Source organism: Stegodyphus dumicola, chromosome 1 (assembly GCF_044657685.1).
Source record: "Stegodyphus dumicola isolate Sdum_Otavi_A_Nest chromosome 1, ASM4465768v1".
In the NCBI taxonomy this organism is placed as follows: domain Eukaryota; kingdom Metazoa; phylum Arthropoda; class Arachnida; order Araneae; family Eresidae; genus Stegodyphus; species Stegodyphus dumicola.
Genome location: NC_140768.1, coordinates 184324575 through 184346480, shown reverse-complemented (window position 1 = coordinate 184346480; position 21906 = coordinate 184324575). Strand labels below are relative to the sequence as shown.

The 21906-nt window shown below is 32.7% G+C and overlaps 1 protein-coding gene and 1 non-coding gene across 2 annotated transcripts in view; one reads left to right on the top strand and one right to left on the bottom strand.

Moving 5' to 3' along the window:
- Positions 1-21906, top strand: part of LOC118188606 (uncharacterized) — a 271758-nt gene that overhangs the window by 30222 nt on the left and 219630 nt on the right. The gene's annotated exons all lie outside the window — the stretch shown is intronic.
- Positions 17219-17292, bottom strand: TRNAI-GAU (transfer RNA isoleucine (anticodon GAU)). The gene has a single exon. It is a non-coding gene; the product is annotated as a tRNA-Ile (tRNA).

Sequence of the window (21906 nt, the reverse complement as noted above, 5' to 3'; positions counted from 1 at the left end):
AATGTTTCAAAATTTTATATAAAACATAGAATGAGTTATATCTTTTAGTACAGAATTTTTAGTTAAAATGCAAAATTAACTTTATTATCAATTGGAAGTTAACAAAACAAAAAAAACAAAACAAAAAAAAAAAAAAACATCGTAAAATTCTGTCCAAACCACAGTTCAGAGATTCTGCGAATCCTTCTAACATTTTTTAACCATAGATTATTTAGAAAATTAAATTGAATTCACGAAAACATACTTGGAAGAAATATATGGCATAAATATGATAAACATTAAACATGCCAGGCATTGAATATTTAAGAGCGTTGTTTGCCGAAAGAGAGACCGAGACTGACTTTTAATAGAAAACAGTAACGGATAAGACGAAAGAAGTGGATGAGGTATGGTTTGAGATATGCTGAAGTAGCGTTATCAGACAGTGTTTAGTTTGTGTAAGGCGCCAACATTACAGCGTAGGAAAGAAAGGATATTTCCAATTTTTGCTGATTTCAGAATTGTGGAAGCTCATAGTTCAAAATGCCCATTTCATTTAGTTACATTAATATAAAAGCCATTTTCGGTTATTCTTGCATTTACCAGCATCACGATGACCCCAGTTGCCTAACTGCCTGATGTTAGCCATTAACTTTACCGATAATTTAGAAAGGCAGTTAATTCATTGGTTTGTACATCACACTATATTCCTCATTGTTCTGCAGCATTTTTAAGGTAAAGAAAATATTACGAAAACCCTAAAAAGAGAAGATATGTATATATTGTTGCGTGCGTATGGTTTCGTAATAAATTGAATGCACAAGTCCGATGAAAAGTGAATGAAATTTTTTCTTATCACAACAAATAAAACAAAAATGCTGAAATTACCTCAGAGATATTCGTACAATATCGTAATATTTAACGGCCCACCAGCGGCTGACCGGTAAAGTCGCTGAACACTGGTAGTTCGGTCCGAGGTTCGAATCCCACCACGAGGTTCGAAACCTGACTGGCACTATATTTCCTGATCAATTCGAAATTAGATATTTCGTCCATATAGGAAGTCTAGGTTCACATTCAAATAGATAGTGTGCCCAGCAAAGCGAGCGGGTATCAGATAGTATATAATATTTGCAATATTGTGAAGCATTTCTTCATGATGTGATTGGGAGAAAAGCATTTAGAGCACTTTATACATAATTTTGCATACTGTGATTTAAAATGGGATTTACAATATTTTGTTGATACATAAGTTCACGTTTGTACACACAAAATGATTGGCCTTTCTGCTTATACCTGCATAATGCTACTTATATGATTTGAAACGTTTTTATACCTATTACTATCAACAACCATAAAAACTAAATTTGTTTTTCAGTAGGTTTGTGTTTATTTTACCGTATTAATGATAAAATAGATTATTATTTGGATATAATGCCGCATTCAGGACTTTTGGTAATTTTAGCCATTTGGAAGCTTTTCAAGCAATCATCTCTTAAAAATGCAAAAACATTAACTTGTATATTTACAGTAGGAAATGCATGTGTAAATTGAGTGAAGATATTTAAACTCGTGTTTTCTCAGGCTTGAATGTAGATACATTTCGTTTTCCATTGTAGCGTCGCAACAGCTGCTAGCATGATTGAGAGCGCAATTTTCCGAAGAGATTTATTATATTTGATTTGTAATATTTACAGGGTAATTTGTTTTGCCGAAGCGAATTTGGTAGAGTCAGAGAATTCCTGTAGTGGAGACGAAGATTCTGTACCTCACAATGGGTAATTCACTTGTAGGGGGACATAGTTATACGTTATATGTAAGCTCTGAAGTAATATTGGAATTTAGATATGAAGTTGGTTAGAATTCATTTATTAAAACGCAAACTACGTCTATATGAACCGACATCATTTATTTATTTTATTAACAAGAAACGAACGCCAAGCTACTGTTGTCACACATATTCAAATAAATATTTCTTTTTTTGTGTGTGTAGTGGTGGTGGGGAGTTCTTGCGATACAAAACACAAACGTGAGCCTTGCATAGTAATTCACACTAGATTTTCGAAATAGCTCTACCGCAATACTTCAGGACTAGGATTATCTACCACTCAACGAAGTAATGGGATTTTATTCCAGCTCTGACCTGGAAGGTTTAGCTCTGTTTTCAAAAGACGGAGGGATTAGAATTTAGCGAGGGCATTTTGCTAAGTTGCCACAAGGATTCTTTTTGCTGCTCCCAAAACAAATGCTGTAGAAACCAAATACCATATTCCGAGAGCTTTGAATATCAAATGAAAAATCTGTCTATGAGCAAAGAGGACTCCTGTACTACACATCTCTTTGCGCTGGTTTCTGTCTCTCTCTCTTTCTGAATTTCGAGTGGAGACGTATTGTGCTCAGCAGTGTGCGATGGACCAACATTTCCCTATGACTAGTGAATGTTAGGTTTTGCCGAATTTTTAAACTTGATCAGCCAAGATTTTTACCTTGATCGAGAAGTGAACTATAAAAACTGAATGAAATTAAAAATGATGATGACCTATAAAAAATGTGCGAGATTCCATTAGAAAACCATTGGGAAAAAAGTACTTTAAAATTGGAGAAAGATTTTCACATTATCCAAACTTTGCAGATATATAGCCAAAGGTGTCAGTGCGGTTAAAATAATTAATTTCAACTACCGGATGTGAAAATTATTTAGGTCGCTTTCCATTATTTTTGAAAGCGGCCAAGTAATTCCTCTTGTGGAATCGGTCCTTCTCTCCATCTAGGGCAATCTTTTATGTTAAATGCATTGATAATAACGTGAAAATGGACATTAATTTCTTCGGTGGAATTGGTTTCTCGGACAGGGAAGCAGCTAAAGTTATATTATAGCAGAAAGAGATTTAATGTTAACTCAAGCCCGGATCAGTAATTTTGAACCGTGTTACATAATGCATGAAAATTTGATGAAAAGGATGAAAATTATTTAAATAATTCCGCATCTTATCCGATCAAGTGATTCTCCAGCCTTCTTGTGTCGGCTATACCTAAAAAAGTGTAAATTTTGTGTAAAAATAATGGCCGTTAAAATATTTTAGAGAAAAATTAGAATACAAGAAACAGGCTGAATATTTTTAAAAGAGGTGATTTGGGAATTACGTTAAGCTATCTGACGCCAAATATTTTAAAAAATTGTATCAGCACATCAACAGAAGTCATCACATTCTACACATTTCTGCAAATGGATTCTGAGACTTTCTTTCTCAAAAGGGTTTTATTTTTAAACTTAAAAGTAATAAAAAGATCTAAAGCTTCCAGATTTTATATTAAGCCCAAACAGGCGTGTTTTTGTTTTCTGAATTTTATATTTTCTGAAATCAGAATCTGAAAGTTGAAAGGTTCTTTTAAATCTTCTAAATCTGTAACCTGCCATATCCTTCCTTCACAGGAAATCAATAAGAGCAAGACGGAGACTCAATATTTAAAGATTTTTAATTAAAGGAAAATTCGAAACCTGTTTTTAATGGAAAACAAAGTCAAGAATGTAACACATTAAAAATACTGTTGACATTAAAATGCGTTAAAGCAACATATTTGAGCTCTTAAATATTTAAGTTCATTTTCGTAATTTAATTTGGTGAAAATTATTTGAGTAATAGTTCGAAGTTTTAAGATTTTACCATAATTTTTTAAATAAAAAGAAATGCAGAAGAAGAGGAATAGCTGAAGAGTTTAAACATGGAATGCTAAATGCTTTTCAAAGAATAAAAGTGTAGTATTTCACTGTGGGAGGAATCACCATGAATAGGATTGCTGATATAGCTATACTAAAATCTGCAGCTTTGGCGCTTTCCTTTTTCTAAATAACGCTTCAGCTGAACAAGTATAAAACTATATTTTTCCAAAGTTTTGAGTTAAAACGTTTTAACACTTTTATTTTAGATCAAGATTCGAAGGTTTTGAGTGATACAAAAAGCTCGAATATTCGAATTTCGAATGTTGAATTTTTTTACGATTCATGGGACTTGAAGTTTTGAATTAAGTCCCATCCTTAATCATATTATTTCCCCCAGCAACAAAATGATTCTCTCACGAACCGAATTTGATTTAACAGCCACTATTAATTCATAGTAGCAAAGATTCACATTTCCGCATAGTATTTAGTTCCTTAGTGACTCAGTAACCCAACGCAGGGAAACAAAAAAACAAATAAAAAAAAAATCGAACGCGATTAGTATTCTGTTCGCAGACGATCCAGACAATAATTAAAAAAAAAAAAAAAAAAAAAAAAAAAAAAAAAAAAAAGACATTTCAAGCATAAATGCTTCGAATGCCCATAATAGAACGTTAGTTGCAATAACCAGCTCCGCAAGATGATCTGCGCGAAGTCCAAATATTAGCAGACAACGCAGACGAGTGGGCGAACTAGTTGGTTTCATAGCCGGAAAACCATACGAAAGTGAATTTGAAATTCATTTTTTCCGTGAATATTAAATACTTACGCATTGCTCGTTGGCATCAAACAAGTTTTAACCTAGCCTTTCGTTTCTTTTTAAATATTACATTTCCTCTGTTATTATGCAGACTGTCTATTTACATTTGGACTAATACAAGTAAAATTCCATAATTAAATTAATAATAATTTTAATAAAAAACTAAAAGCTATTTACAAAGATGTATTAATAATATTTTAATATCATATATTAATATATATTTAAAATCAGATATTAAGAGAAATCATTTCATTAGCAAAAATTTAAATTGCAGTCTGGGGTAACACCGATTCGCGGTTAACTCTAAACCACGGTTAATGAGAAGCTAGTTAAAAAATAACGGGAAGGAAGAATAACGCCAATCATAATTTAGCGGAAATTAATAGTTTGCCTTTATTTAAAAGCAGTTTAATCTAGATAATAAACTAGTTTGTTTACGTAAATTAAATCAATATTCGAAACAAATAGAACAAACACACTGTATCATGTATATTTTTATTTCATTTCTGAGGTTGAGGCCCTCTTAAAAGCAAACTAAACGACATTAAAAGTGGATAAACTAAAAATGCTATGAAAGAACAATCTTTGCAAGAGAGCTTTATTACTGAATTTAAGTTATGGTAAAAAAGTAGGTTAGAAGTTCTTGGTTTTTTTTGTCGTACAGTATTTGTATTTTCCAGATTACATGCAATTCAGCTCATTCTCTTATCGATAAAAACATTTCAAAAAGCATGATGGCTTCTTCTATCACTGTTATTAGACCACGTTTATATTATTCCCTGATATGTGTTTTTAAGTATTTTCTATAGACACTTTTGTTTCATGCTGATGCTTGACTTAAGGTAGTAATATTTTCATTGTTCAGCAATAAGCACACCAGTGTAGGTTAAGATAGCGAACATTTAACTTGACGACTAATTACGAAAACAGTAAATATGCATGATGTCCACGAAAATCATTACTCAGCCTATATTTTTGCAACTGTTATTCATAGACGTCCTTCCACTCACAAAAATATTTTAAATGATGCAAAGATTCATCTTTGAGCATTTTTAATTTAAAGACATAAATTTTGTAAATATTAAGAAATCCAACTGATTATACTTTCTTCCGGATCCTATACTTAACATTTAGATAACTTTTGTACTTATTGTAAAAAATAACGCACAATAAACCGTGGGTAGTAATATAAACCGTGAGGTAGTTTTTTTATATCTTATGTAGACAGTGACTTTTATCTAGTTTTTGAAGATCAAGTATGCAAAATTACATCAAGATTTGCATGAATTATACACAAAAACAAAAAAAAAAAAAAAAAAAAAAAAAAAAAAAAAAAAAAAAATTCTCTTAAATTCCTGAGCTTGTTTACTAAACTCTAAAATAAATAATATATTGCATTTTCCGAGTGGCAACACACTTCTTTGATATCGCCGAGTTTTTTATTATGTTTGAAATATAAGTATCTCACGCATTGCAGAATGGTAGCACAAAGCTTTTAAATAGCCGAGCTTTGAATCAAAAGCTCTTGAAATTAGCGTAAAATGTATGTGAGTGCGGACCCCTAGGATAATTTTTGACTATTAAGAAATCTTATGAAGACAGCGACGTTTCTCTTGTTTTGAAGGTTAAGTTTGCCGAGTTTGATCAAGATTAGAATTACACTGCTGGTTTGTAGAAAAGACAAGCACACGGACATGCTTGTTTATTTATAGTATAGAGGATAATGAGTAAATTGTTTTTCTAAACATAAGTATAGGGATCGGAGTAATATGTAAAAATAAAATTTCGTATTTCATGCAAATATATTTTTTAAAAATGAAAACGTGTCTTTTCATCATTTAAAACATTTCTGTAACTGAAAGTATATGTCTACAATCAACGTTTGTCAAAATAAAAGACGTGTTAATGACTTTTATGGATAGGGTGTATTGTTGCTATTTAAGACATGATGTAAACTTTTGAAGCAATGAAAGTTTTTAGTTAAATTTTTAGTGTAAGCTATTACAAAACGCTACGTAAGCTGGTACCTTTAAATTTTATTTCTTTAAACTATTATAAGGTATACAAAAAAAGATAAATAGCAAAACGCAAAATGAGAAGAGTTAAACGTGAGGTGAATGAATTGAACTTAAAGTATCGGGACTAGAAATAAAGCCCATCTGGATATTTGAAGAATCCAGATAATTAGGATGTTTTCTTTATGTTGGGACAGATTCTGCATTTCAATCGGAAGAATATTATTTCAACTGAAATTATGCAGCATAAGAAAAAGAAAAATAGAAGGAAATAAAACTTCTCTTTCTGTGGAATAAAATGCAAAATATAGTTTTCCTGACAATATTATTAAATTATTTTTGTTTATAATAGCAGAAAAAGTGGCATTTTTCAGAATAAAAATCACAGATAAACGCAACGCCGTATGCATCAAAGGAGTAATAGAAATTAACGCTGCGTATTGCGAGATATGATCTCTTTGCCAAGAGAGAAAACTGACGTTACATCATAGCATTTGTTTAGTCTAATTTTAGAGAAATAGCACTTGTTTTCTCTGAACAATAAATTAGTTATAGGTTTAGGCATAATACCTTATAGCAGCTTTTCCCAAACCCTTTGATTTACCGAACCATTTTTAGAAACTTTTAAAAACAATTTTTCTGGCGGAGTTCCATAGGCCTTATTTAATTTCTTACAATTTAATGGTGTTTAGGATAAATATTACAGAGATAGAAAGAGAGGAGAGAACATAAAGGGCTGTAAAGAGCTATGTAAACAGGTCGGAATGTCCATGCAGTGAAAATATATTTTTAAAACTTTAAAATTTACTGTAGTATTTCAATTTATTCTCAAGTACCCTTAATAGACATGATATGGTTAAAACATTGCCATACACCATACACGAAAGTTCATTTAAAGCGAAATAAATCAAACCTTCTGCATCACAACAAGAAACAAAAACAAAACGGTCCACAGAATAAACTTCCTCCCATTTCATTGCTTGTTATTCAAATTTTTATTATTCATTACAGAAGACAATTCCAATTTAGCTTAATTAAGTACAGTACAACTAGAACGCGCTAAATTAATATACAACATAAAAAACGTTTAAACGTTAATAACCCACCTGTGTAAATGTAATTTTGCACAGTTTTTTTATTTTAGGTAGGCGAATGTCTGATTCTGTCTGCTTTAAGCGGCTTCTGTATTTTGTGTAGTGCTTCTATAAATGGAGAACGCCACTTCGCCGAGATATGCAGTTGAGAAAGATAGTAACTTTAATTTTGATTTCTCTGACAAGATTTTGAATTCATCTTATAAATGCAGCTGGAATTCCGGTAGACTTCAAGGTGGCTCTATTGCGGTTTTTAGTTTGATGTGAAATGTCATATCTACGTATTCCATTCACATGGGGCTAGGTGCTTTTTCTGATCACGTTAAAATTCAATTTAAAGTCATCAAGTATTTTCTATTGATCTGTCAGAATATAATGTTCAAGAAAATCTTTTGGAGCTTCGTCTAAATGTTTCTTCCTATTTTTTCCTCGAAGTGTAAATATTAATTTCATAATATCATCGAGGAAGCGTTTTGAATGAGGTAAGCAATTCATCTCTTCCTTTTCCACGCACACTAATACTTAAGTTTCTTGTTAAAAGACGACGACACTTAGCGTTTGCATAAAAAAACTGTACTATTCTTTTCATGCAATGATAGTTCGTTAATTTTTGTAGAAATTTCGGCCAAATACTATTCCAGCTCGCATACGCATGCTTCATCGTGTACAACCTTCACCAACAGGGCGTTTTGGTTCGTTAAAAATATTGCTAACCTCTATCCGCATTTCCATCAAATATGGCAGCTGTTTTCTTTAACAGTGTATCGTTTTTCTACCGAAAATCCATCGCAGTAGGTAAAGATTCAATTTTGAAAAGAGACAAAACTCTTTATGCAAAACTCTGACCTTCCAAAGGTGTCAAACGCACAAATAAATCACTAAAAAGTCACTGTGTTACCGTTATTTAAATTCATCGTGAAGTGTTTCTAAATCAAGTAACCAGCTTCTAATTGATATGGCGTTAAATTTGGAGAAACTTTGAACGGATTCCCTGTATTCTAGAAGGATTGAAAATGAGCGAGAAATTTCTCGACTGCGCGTTTCCAAGAAAATAATTGGATATTCAGTTTCAGAAAGGGCCACTAAAACGCGGGAAGCGACGCACCGGCTTTCGCCCTTAGGCTTTTTGAAGTGGCTACGGAGCCCCCGGGAAGCTGTGATGAACACAATTTGGTAACCTATACTTTAGTGCTTTAACACGCAGAGGATTGTCATGTAGATTGATGTAGTTTTTTAAGCAAAGTATGTGTCATAACATGTTCTAAAACTCCGGAGTTTGTATGTCTGGGTTCAACAAAACTGAATCATTTCCCCCTTTTTAAATACATCTTTAATAACGAAGGTAATCTTTTCTGAAGTTTTATGCTCTGGAATGTTTCGAATTTGTGCAATCACCTGAGTGAAAAAAATAATCAATCCCCAGTGACATCAAGTAGGCAATGATTATGAAAGAAGCATGCTTAATCAGCTTTTTATTCCAGTATTTAAATCGAAAGAAATGGGCTCAGCTTTTAAAATAAACCTAAGCAAAACTATAATAAATTATTATCGAATTAAGGCTCTTCAGAGCTTTTACCTGTTTTTCAGCAATGCTGAATATATCACTTTTTTCCTCATAAAAAGCTTTCAAATGCGAATTTTAAAAGGGAATGCGTGTACACGTCGTGTGATTAACGTACCCTGCTAGCATTTGGAAGATCCATGATTCGGATCCCCGTGAGGGTACTATTTATTTTTCTTGTTTACTATTCTTTATAATGTCGCCAAAACTAAAGTGTGGACGATAAATCTTCATCATTTGGATTTGATGATTGCGTGTAGTGCGTCTCCTTAATCTACCTTTATGATTAACTGAACTGCTTAAGTTTACACACATTTTGGTGGAAAAAATGTCCAAAAGTTGGGAGAACAAGTGGATGATAATGTAAAGAACTGTCACATTCCTGTCAAATCGACATTTGGAGCAATCTGTATATGATTCATAGTTTGATATTCTCGTTTTGAGTTTTAAGCTCTAGATTATGCTAAAATTCTTTTGTAAGGAAAAGTATAGCGTCTTCGTTCGACTTCTTGAATCGCCCGAGAGAGCTATATTTTAAAGAATTTTTTAAAGGTCGAAAATTCTCGTCCTCTAGCGTTAATTCTAATTTTATTTTAAGTGATTCTTTTACATAATCGTATAACGCATGTATCAGAAAAATTTCTACTAACTAATTGCATTCTGAAACAAGTGATTAAAATTCAGAATTACTCCAGTGCAGGTATCTGTCGTCATGCGAACGGTATCAGATGCTGGTTTTACAAATTTAAGATTAAATAATTTTCTACACTGGAAATTCCTAATACCCTCTGATTATCATAGCTGTAGATTAAATTATCCCAAACATTTTTATAATTCCTTTTTGATTTCCTTTTTGACATCTTAACTTTATTCTAAAGAATAAAATTAGTTACATACAGGTGTGTATTGCAAACTTCAAATTTATACTTAAAAATGTGTAATAGAAACCATAATTTGAGAATGAATTTTATTGTTGTCTACAGCTTTTTACATCAAAAACATTTTGAATACAAATAAAACTTTCTTAAATAGATTTTTACGGATAAAACTTACAAAATAAATGTTTCGATTTCTTTATAAACCAGGTAACTTTAATAGAAAGCTGGAAATGGATTTTCATAAATTTGTTATAAAATGTTTTATTAGCTGTTGTGAGCCATAGATCAGCGTTGTGTTGGGAATCACGAATTTCTGTCAACTGAGTCAGACTCTTTGAAAAGACTGACTACTTGAGTTTTTGCGGTACTTGCTTGAAGCAGTTCATAAACAAAAATTTGATTTTAGTTATGTAGTTCATGGATTTTGCACCATGATAAAGTACCTGCTCATTCTTTTCGTTGTTTGTCAATTTTGGGCACAAAATAAAAAACTGGTTCCGCAAGCTTTGTGTTCACCTGATATAGTAATGCGTAATTTTGTTCTAATTGTGCTTCGTGGTTTTGAGTATATTGATGCAATAAAGGACAACAGAAATTACATTTTGAAGAATTCTGCTAACATACATATCAAATCTTCGAAAAGTCAAATTTTTGGCAATTAGTCGATCATGGTTTGAAATTCTATTAACCATGCTATTTAAAAGTCATAACACAGAAATACTAATAATTTGATTAGCATTTATTCAGCTTATAATAAGATTATGAAATGCATACATATTTTTTAATTCTTGCACTAGGTGCTAAGTCTGAACTACGTTCTTTAATCTTAGTCTGTAATACATAGCGCATATAAAAGAAATGTGCGACACAGATTGTAAAATGTTGAAAATCGGAGAATATACTCAGTGAGTGAGCGTTTGTATACCTTGAATACGAATCAGAAGATCCTCAACGAAGACATCTATCCCGTTACGCTGATAGTTTTCGTGTGCTTTATAAAATCCATTAAACGCTAAAATCACTAAGAATTAAGAAGTTGAAAAAACCGAATGCTGTCTATACGTTACGTTGATGTTAATGATTATTTCATAAGGTATTTCTCATGCCTTTTTAGCATGATTCTGTGCTGTAGTGGTCAGCACACTCGGTGCGTGTTCGAGAGTACCATGGTTCGAGTCCCGGTGAGGGTATTAGTCATTTTTCATCTCTCCTGCTTCCAAAAAATCCTAATGTCTGTACAATTTTATATTCTGAAGTTATTATTGTAGGAAATTTAGTCATATAAGGAATACAGTGAATATACGCCAAGTATATTCGAGTGAATTTATTTGTTATATGTAACAGTACAATGATCACACAAATGTTAGAAGGAGAAACGTATGTTGGTATGTAAATAGAGCATTTTCGTTCGGCCGCCAATCTTCGTACTTTTAATAAGCAATACATATATGTTATAGTTGGGTTTACAAAGCAAGGGCAAATGAATTCTTCAAAAGATTATAATAATTATAAGGAATTATCGTATTCTTCTGTCGCGGAATTGTGGTAAATCTCGATGAGAGCATAGTTGAATTTTTAATTTCTTGCTTTGAAAATTCCATTGGTTTCCATAGTGATCCCAAGATAAAGTGTGGAGTAAGATGATTCATCACAAATAGGATTTAATCGATAGGGCATTGCGACTGCGCCCACTCTGCTTTAAGTAAGGCGGATCCCACGGACACAATACCCTTCACGTAGATTACAATCTCAATTGCCGCTGTCACGGCATTATTTCAGCAGAGCTGGTAACGTCGCGCGATAAACCAGCAATGATTCATTATTGGTATTGGAATATGGCTTTTTTTTTTTTTTTTTTTTTTTTGTGCTTATTGTCGTGGCATAAATGGTTATGATGTCCAGCTAGCAAATTCGAAGATCTGCGGTTGCTCGGTGAGAGCAAAGTTGACTTGTCATGTTTCTTGCTCCACAAAACCTAATGACCTTTACACAGTTCACATCTTAAGAGTTAAAGGAGCTAATTCCAAGATGCACAGTCTAAACTAGTCTATCTGAACTAAAGGTTTCCATATTGTTTAACTTGTTAACATCTTTCCCTTGGGAATATGATTAAAGCATTGTATGTTACGACACTCAGCTTTTCAGATATAATGATTAAAGCATTATATGTGACGGATGCAGCCTCTCAGATTTCTTGGCCTAATGTAGTCAACGAAGACAAAACATCAGTTAAATGAGTCAGTTCATCCGAGTTTCATCGCTAAGTATTAGAAGCTCTTAACAGAAGAGCATCATGCAAGAAGGAGTATGTTCTTGATTGAAATTCCTACTAAAGTCTTTGTTAAAAACTGAGACTAACTAAAATTTACTCAAGCGAAGGACTACATTTTTGCTAACGGTAGCACATATTTTAAAAAATCCTTCTGATCGATCATCAAAAAGGGTCAAGAGAAAGATTGTGCAGACCTTTGAGTGCTTCTTGGCTTTATCAGTGATTAGAGAGACAGTGCTTGTACAGCTTTTTAGTAATTCTGGCATTAAATAGGATCAAAATGATATCTTGATGAAAAAATCTGATGTGTACACCACATGACTTCCTTGTACGGAATATTAAATTATACGCATTTTTTCTTGCATTTTATTTAAACTTATTAGATTGAATTAAACCTACTTCGCCGACAGCGCATAAACCACAATAGAATAAATGCATTCTTTAAAATTAACTTTGTTTACTATAGCGACACTCTGGTGCTGCTAGGTTTACTTAACAGTATTATATTTCATTCATATTATAACTCAGAATGCACAAAATGTATATCATTTAAAGAATTATCTAATCGTTGCCACATGTTCTATTCAAATACTATAATAAAGCTAGAACTATGTATAAAAGAAATTAAGCAAACAAAACAAAACAGAAAAAGTTTTTCACAGACGATTGAGTATTTCTCATTTAATTAATTCAGTTCTCACTTCGCGAGAAGGCAAAAATAAAAAACTCAAAATATCTATATTAAAAATTACGAAGTAAATTTCAAACGCTTATTTCCTCGAAAAAATTCCAGAAAGAATTAAGCATGATTTAATTGGCAATAATAAATGAATGCGTTATCTTTGTTGTTGCGAAGCTAAGTTTCTCTAGATTGGCATCAAATCCACTAGTCTCCTGTTTCAAATGTAAACATCAATGGCCGCCATTAAAAACAGGCTTAGCGGCAATTAAACAACTTTAAAATTGCTGATAATTCTAAAAATATTGCACACAGATTTACTAAAGGCATAAAATCCTTAACCGGAAGATAAAAACAACATAATTCAATCATTTTTAAAGCAAAAAATGTACAATTTACAAACATATAAGAGTAAAGAAACTGAGATCACTGAGCCGGGTAATAGAGTGGATATATATATAAATATATTTATATACGTTTGGTGCTGCCGATTGCAACCAAAATACGAGGTGCACATCTACATGTTATAGCAGTCCTATATACAAAATTTCAACGTTCTGAGGCTACTCGTTTTTGAGTTATGCGAGATACGTACGTACGCACGTACGTACATACGTTCGTACAGACGCCATGAAAAATTCTGTTCAGAATTCATTTTAAAGCAGTTTATAATTTTTTTTAAGGAAAAGAGTATTTTATTCTGTCCTTACGTACAGATATGACGCAAAAACATCGTTAAATTGCATTCGATAGCGGTCAAAATGGATATTTTCGTTGAAATATGCTGCCTGAAACTTTTCGCGATTACAATACTTCCTTTTTACTTCGTACAAGGAAGTAAAAAGAGCGCACAATTTCCACATTTTCTGGCTTAGAGTCATGAAAAGGCGGTCACATCTTTCATCATCTTCCAGTGAGTTCCACTAAGTTTTAATTAATATTGTCAAATCAAAGGTCAGCGAACGTGGTTGTGACCTCCTGGTCTTTCTGCCGCTATCGTTATCTCACACATTTCTGCAGCACTTCTTTTAAACAAAACTGGATGGTCACATAGCCTCTATTAAACTATTATCGCTCGCTAAAATAAACAATTAAACACGCTTACACTTAAAAAATAATAATCTGATAATAACGGCCGATTGCGTACGAGACGGTTTTAGATTAGTTATTAACCGGTGGCTCAATTTTCAGCAAAATTTGAATAGGCAACTTTTAAGATATAATCTTGAGACCACATCATTTCGTGACGTTAACACATGTTTCATCTATTTATACTTACGTATCAGTTGCAGAGTCCTACATTGTTAAGTGAAGAATATTTAATAGCGCTTAGTAAGCCAGAAAAAGAACGCCCTTAGTCCGCGTTTTCCGATCACTTAGCAGTGAGTCCCTTTTCATTTCTTCACTAAAGCAGCAGCAGTTTTACTGTATTGTAGAGACATTAGGTATTCATAGACTCCAACTACTACGGATTCTCCGTAGTTTCTACGGAAATTCATGAAAAACTACGAGCTACGAAAAGTATGGAAAAAACTACGGATTTTACAGAAACAAGAGCAGGAGAACCAGTATGCAAAACGGAACCAACTAATTCATCCGATGATTGGCTGAATACTCGTGTTATCATATATCACGTGTTGAGTGCGTTCCTAGTTTTGAAGAATTAGCCAATCGTAGATCAGTAACTTCAACCGTTAACGACTTATCAATAGTTCCACCCAATTGTCTGTCTCCCAGGTTCCTCGCTGATGCGTGTTTAGGCTGCATTCGGCTGCATTGTGTAGTTTACGGCGAGAGCTTAGCGTGTGTCTTGTGAACTGTGAATCAGGTGAAAGATTTTTAATCATAATGCTGCCTCGAACGAAGAAGCCAAAATTATCAAAGCAGAAGTTTAAAGATTCACATTCTTCAGAATTTCCATGCATTAAAGCGTCCGAAATTTCTGTGAATCACGCACACTGCAGTGTATGCAACAAAGACTTCCCAGTTGCTCATGGCGGAAAAGATGACTGTAAACGGCATGTGTTTTCTCAAAAGCATATAGAACTTGGCACTGTAAAATCTAAAGAAATAACAAATTTCTTAATAAAAGATGATGAAACAGATCCTATAAAAGCCGAATGCTATTTTGTTCGTTTTTTAATTGAACATAATCTACCGCTTTCTGTTTCGGATCATTCCAAAGAGCTTTTCAAAGCAATGTTTCCGGATTCTGCCATAGCAAAAAAATTTAGCTGCGGTCATACCAAAACTGCTGCTATTGTGAAAACGCTTGCAGAAAATACTGTTGCTGATATTATAAAATCAGTGTGCAGTACATCATTTTCTCTAAGTACTGATGGAAGTAATGATAACAATGATAACAAACTGTACCCATTGGTTATAACATACTACAGTAAAGAAAAGGGAGTGATAATTACTTCATTGATTTCTATTTTAGAATGCACGAATAATACAGGAGAAGGTATTTTTAATTGTATAAATGAAAACTTTAAAAACAAAGGTTTAGAATGGAAAAATTGCTTATCATTTTCTTCAGATAATGCTAGTAATATGATTGGAAAGTTTAAAGGTGTAACATCATTTATCAAAATGCATCAACCAAGTATAATCACCCGAGGCTGTCCGTGCCACCTCTTGCATATAGCTGGTAAAAAAGCTACTGAAAAATTAATTGGCTCAGAAATTGAAATGTTGATAATAGATATATATTTTTACTTGGAGAAAATTTCGAAACGGAAGCATAGCTTCAAAGTTGCTCAACAAATTTTGGGACAGAATGCAAAATCTCATAAAATTTTGAAATATTGCAGTACGAGATGGTTGTCTCTTTTAGAATCTATAACAAGGATTTTGGAACAGTGGGATGCTGTGATAAATTTTTTTGGAGATAAACCAGATAACAGTGAGAATGAAGGAAAGAGATTGCAAAACATTAAAAAAATTTTACAGTCACCGACCACCAAATTGTACTTGTTATTTTTGAAAAATACTTTGCCTTTGTTTATAACAGTAAATATTAATTTGCAACAACAAGCTCCTTATATACATAAATTGAGAAGAGAACTTTTTGAACTTTTAATGAATTTATTTGTTAGATTCGTAAAACCATCAGTAATTTCTAAAGAAAATGAAGATGTTACTCTAACGTCTATTCCATTTCAGAAGTATAGTAAACAAAAAGAAAATGAAAATTTAGTGATTGGTGCGGAAACAAGACTATATTTAAAAAATGTCAAGTTGAATGAAAGTGAAGTGAAATCATTTTTCAATTCTGTGCGAGCTTTTTTTGTAACTGCATGTTTATATATAATTGATAAATTTCCACTGAGTGATCCATTTCTAAAACATGCTGAAGTTGCTAACATCAACTTGAGAACTGAAGTCTCATTTTCATCTGTTCTTTACTTGATGAATACTTTTCCATCCATTATTGATGAAAAATGTCTTAATCAAGTAGAAATTGAATTTTCCATGTATCAAGTAGATGATTTGAAAGAAATTGTAGATTTGCGTATTGATATAGCATGGGGAGAAATTGCCAAATTAAAAAATATGAATGGGTGTATTAAATACAAAGTATTGCCTTCTGTAATGCTTGCTGTCTTAATAATACCTCATTCAAATGCAGCTTGCGAAAGAATTTTTTCTATTGTTAAAAAAAATCAGACGGAATTTCGACCAAATTTAGGTCTTAAAACTCCTGAAGCAGTTTTGATTGAAAAAATAAATATGCAGGCAAATGAAGAACTGTGTTATAAAAAAACATTCTCAAAATCAGAACTTAAGCTTGCTAAGCATGCTACATATAAATCTTTGCATTCATAAATTATGCGTATTTTGTTTAATACTTATATGTATCATTCTTGGTTATTTAAATTTTATTTCCCTGTAGAAATCATATCCAGAATAAAGATATGATTTATAGCTTCTGATTTTTTCTATGATTAGTAGTGATTTGAAGTACTTTTTATTAGTGAATGCTTGAGGAGTTAAAAGAAAATTTCTAATTAAATGTGCATATAATTTACAAGGTATATTTTTAATTATTCAGTTTTATATGTATATGGATTTTAAATGTAATAAAATTGATTACAATTAATTATTAATTTAAAATTAATGAATGGTTAATTACAGCATACGCTACGCGCACATTTTCAAAGTTGTAAAAATGTCGTTCGCGCGTTGACTACTGACAAGGTTTGCTGAAGGTTGGAGTCTATGGGTATTTTTCGTAAGCAGGCAAGATAGAAAATTAGCAAAGCCTTCGCCGGGAATCGAACCACGGACCTCTGGAATATCGGCCCAGCGTGCAGAACCACTACACCACGAAGGCACGCTAGGAAGGCGGGAGAAATACCTTACATACTCCCCCTTTTAAAGGGCAACTGCGGTTTTTAGGGGACCCAATCGCCAAATCCTGGATGTAGAGTATCATCATCCACAACCCTTTTAGTTCGGGCGCCACTGTAGACATATTAGATATTTTTTGGGAGCAGGAGATGAAAAATTAGCAACGCCTTCGCCGGAAATCGATCCACGGACCTCTGAAATACCGGCCCAGCGTGCAGAACCACTACACCACGAAGGCGGGAGAAATACCTTACAGTATAATACGTCATACTTCCATTTCTCCTGTTAGTTGAATCGGCAAAAATATGTTTTAATAATATTAAGTTTCCAACTTTAATCGTTTCAACTAATTATACAATCCAATAGACGTATTAAGTCAATTTTGAAATTTTTGACGAATTATGTCAACATAATGTTTTTTAAAAAAGGAATTTCTTAAGCATTTTATTTTTCCTTCATTGATTTTAGTGGGTTATATTAAATGTGAAACCTAATAAAATGAATTGGTGCCTTTTTTAAATTATAAAAAATTATTTTCAACGTATTGCTTTTATTATTATTTTTATTATTGATACTACTTAATCATTTAATTTTGATAACTCTTGCAGCAATCTTAAATCTACTCAGCAACAAAGCATGTAATAAATGATTCTAGAAAAAACGAAATTTAATAAAACATTTTTCTCTAGAAATACAGACCGTCCTGTATAAGAATGAGACAAATTTGTGAACATTTAAATTAAAATCATAATTCATACAAAATTAAAAGCAACGTCAGAATATTACTCAGCCAGTTTTCTTTTGATGTGCGCATCTACATTTTTTGGCTTGAATTCTTTGATTATTATTTTCGTTCAGTACCATCCTTTTGGTATGAAATTTCAAGTTCAATCTACCTTCGTTCACAAGATCGTTTATATACATTTAGTTTTCCAATAATGTAGGTTGCTTAAATGTCCAATTCCTCGACGAATTTTCGTGTAGCAGTTTTCATTTACTATTTGCTTTTTTTCTGAGCTTTTTTGCGAAATTTTGATTTATGCCAATACTTCTTTATACTGTTTCAAAAGCCTGAGAATGACTTCTGATATTTAACTATTTTTGTAGTGGTGAAACAGCAGTAGTACTCCTTTTGGCGTGATAGTTATAAAAGGGTGTAATTTCTTTAAATGAAAATGTCATTTTGAAAAACGGCTCCAGCATTTAACTAGAATATACAATGTTTTGAAGAAAATCATTTGCCGGAAATTAAAAAAAAAAATAATACTTATGTTCAATACTTATGTTTGTAGGTTTTTTTTCTTATTTTGCATAACAAATTTATTATTATTTGCATAACAAATTGAATTATTATTTGCATACAACAAATTTATTTTAACTTTAATACCTACTCTGGACTTCTCAACTTCCCCTCACATTCTTCCAACAGGATGTAAATTTAAAGTTAAGTGAAGTGCTTATTTAAAGGCGTGAATATCTCAGTTTATTCAGAGCGTGTTTCGCTAGGCTTGACTTACATTCTACGTTTTAGTTTCCACCGCATGTTGACGGTGTTTTTTGTAACGCACGAAGACCGCGCCTTTCTGTTAACTATTTTGAATTAATAAGGGATTGTTTTTACCCTTCGTGTGGGTCAGTTTTATTCACGCCTGTGCGAGAATTCGCCAGGTCATTATAGGGTCTATTCTAGTTTATGTGGAACAGGAGAGAGAGACTCTATATGTTTAACAGCTAATATTGACAATTACCTCGTTTTTATCCGAGATCTTTATGTAGTTAGTTAGAAAAATGTTCTTATGCTGTTTAGGATCCTCTGTTGTTTGTATTTTAATAAATTTTTGCAACTACAATAAGACTTCTAGAAGTTACGAAAATGTGAGTGCAATGAACAGAAACAACGTGAGAGATTCTTCTTGTTAAGATGCGCTCAAAGCGAACGGTTTGTTCAGTGTAAATAAGACACTGTAGCTAAACAACAGCGGCCTTCACTGCCATCCCTCCCCGAAGTCAATAAATTCAATTGCTAAGAGGCGGTTTAAAAAAAACGAGAGCAGTTCCAAAACTGGCGTTTGAGTCATTCGCCCACATAGGATAGCTTCAGACAGCCGAAGTTTCGCCTACGCGCGCTTTTCGCTTACCCACCGGATGTTGCCATCGCTATTTTACAAGGTCTAAACAAATTTTTATTCTTTGCGTTCTTTTTCTGTAAAGATGATTATTTTTTCATCATGCGGAAGACGCTGAAAGTAATCATTCCTTTCGAAAAATCAAGTGTGGGGTGTTTGAATTAATGCTTGTCTGAACTGCGTTATATATCAGAGAAACATATTTAACAAAGAATTTGTGTTTATTCTGCGTAATTTATTTGACGAAGAAACTAACTTCATTTAATACGTACTACCTATCATTCCGTATAATACGTTATATACATCATTGTTAAAAATGCCACGTACTGCGGATTCATGTTGTATGATAAAAATAGAGAACAGTATAAAGACTATATTCTATAGCAGAATAAATTTTACTATTAATGAAGATACATGTAACAGGATGTGATGATACGGTTTTGTATAATGCAAAACGGAGGACAAAGCCCACAATAATAAGCAATCCTGTGTTTTTTAAATCAAAGATAAATGTTATCAGTTTTTATTTGTTGTTACGTTATTGACGTCTTGCTTTAGATATTTTTCATCTAAATTCAGGAGAGAATATTCTTCCATTTTCACAAATTATGAGAATACATTACAAAAGCCTTTTTTTCATCTATTAGGCTCAAGGAAATCGGTGCCTTCGCATAAATTTCATCTATTTTACATAACTTTCGTTTCTTGTCTTCTCATGCTAATACAATTAGTAATTTAATACTCGTACTTCCCATTCCAGATACGAAATCCTGAGTTTTATCAATCAAGGAGAGCCATGAAATTTTGCATCAAAGAGCATGAGGTATAATGTTTGGAGAAAAGAAACTTCCAAATCTTCGATTGCCTATGACTGCTGATCAAGAAATCGCATTTTCCGTTTCTCTGCAACTATAATTATTCAAACGAATTCTTCCATTGATGAACTAGAAATCCTGGAGACGTTCATACTAAACTTTTTTGATTCTCCATTAACTGTACTAATTCTAATCCATTTTTTCATAAGCTTTCAAGAATTTTGTTCTTATTTGCTTTTCTTCAATTTTAGATAAATAAATGGCGTCAAAGCTTCGTTTTTCTGTTATTCAGCTAAACCATTTTCGAATTTTCCTCTTCTTGTTGTCACGTACGCATGTTTTTTTTTTTTTTTTTTTTTGTCTTCTTTGGCAAGTCTTCCCCCCCCCCCACACACACACACTCCGTCAAAGAAAAAGGAAAAATTTAACCTTCGAAACTGCAGTTTTGTGAATTTACTAACGTTACGCCCGTTCGTTTTGCTTTAATAACTATCAGATTATGTACTATTAAAGTAGCAGTAATTAAATGGAAGCGAAACTTTAAATGAGGCAAAAAAGCAACCTTTGTTTGGTGTAGATTTTGAATAAAACGTGATTGATATAAAGGAGGATCAGTTATACGACCTGTCTTTTGCGTACCTGAAGAAGAGAGATCTCCGTCTAATCGCCTTCGATATACTTTCATTCAAAATCTATGCCAAATTAAGGTTGCTCTTTTTGCCTAATTCTAATTGTAAATTATTACGGTAAAATTGCGTCTATTTAATCGTAAATAATACAAGTTTTTCATTTTTTCTTCACTATCGCTATCTGAATAAATGATATTATTTTTCCCTGGCACATTATCCTTATCTTTTAAGGGTGGTTTCTTCGCAACGTCTTAATTTCTCTGCTGTGCTATCTAAATTTTATTAGTACAACGATTAATATTTTTGATGTTCTACCTATAATTGTGCACTTCTTTATGTGCAAGTGTTCGTATTCAGAAAACAGAATTCCAGCTGTTCAGCTGACTATAAGCCTTCTTCCATTGATCAGCTTTTTTATTTTTTTGCTGATTACGTGCTCCGCCCTTGGGCACTACACGGAAAGGGAGGGATGGCCCGTGGATGTCTTTTTAAGGGAAACTGGCTCGTATCCACGTTACACAAGGAGAAAACCACGAAAACGCCCATGCAGCCAGCCCGTTCGCCGGGACTCGAACCCCGGACCGAACTACCAGTGTTCAGCGGGTTTTACCGCTCGGCCGCTGGTGGGACATATTGATCAGCTTTGTGAAGAAAAATTTTGTTCTAGCGTAGTATAAATACTATACATAAACTTTTAAATTGATTTAATTACCTTTTTCTCTCCTTATACTTTGTTAGTATATTTCGGCGTTAAATTAAAATTTTAATCTGGCAACTTTATATTCGAACTGAATTCAAAACGATATACATATAAATATATTGCAATATGGGCTTGAGTATATTTATTGGAATTTTGTTACTTATCAAAATAAAAGTAGGATTTTGAAAAGCATTCATGCGTATCTCATAAATCAAGTTTCTCTGCATTCGCAAACAAGCTGTTTAATCCTGAAAGTTTTAACTAATTAAAAGAACAACAAAGAATAACAGTATATTATTTTTTCTGTTAATTTAAATAACAAATATA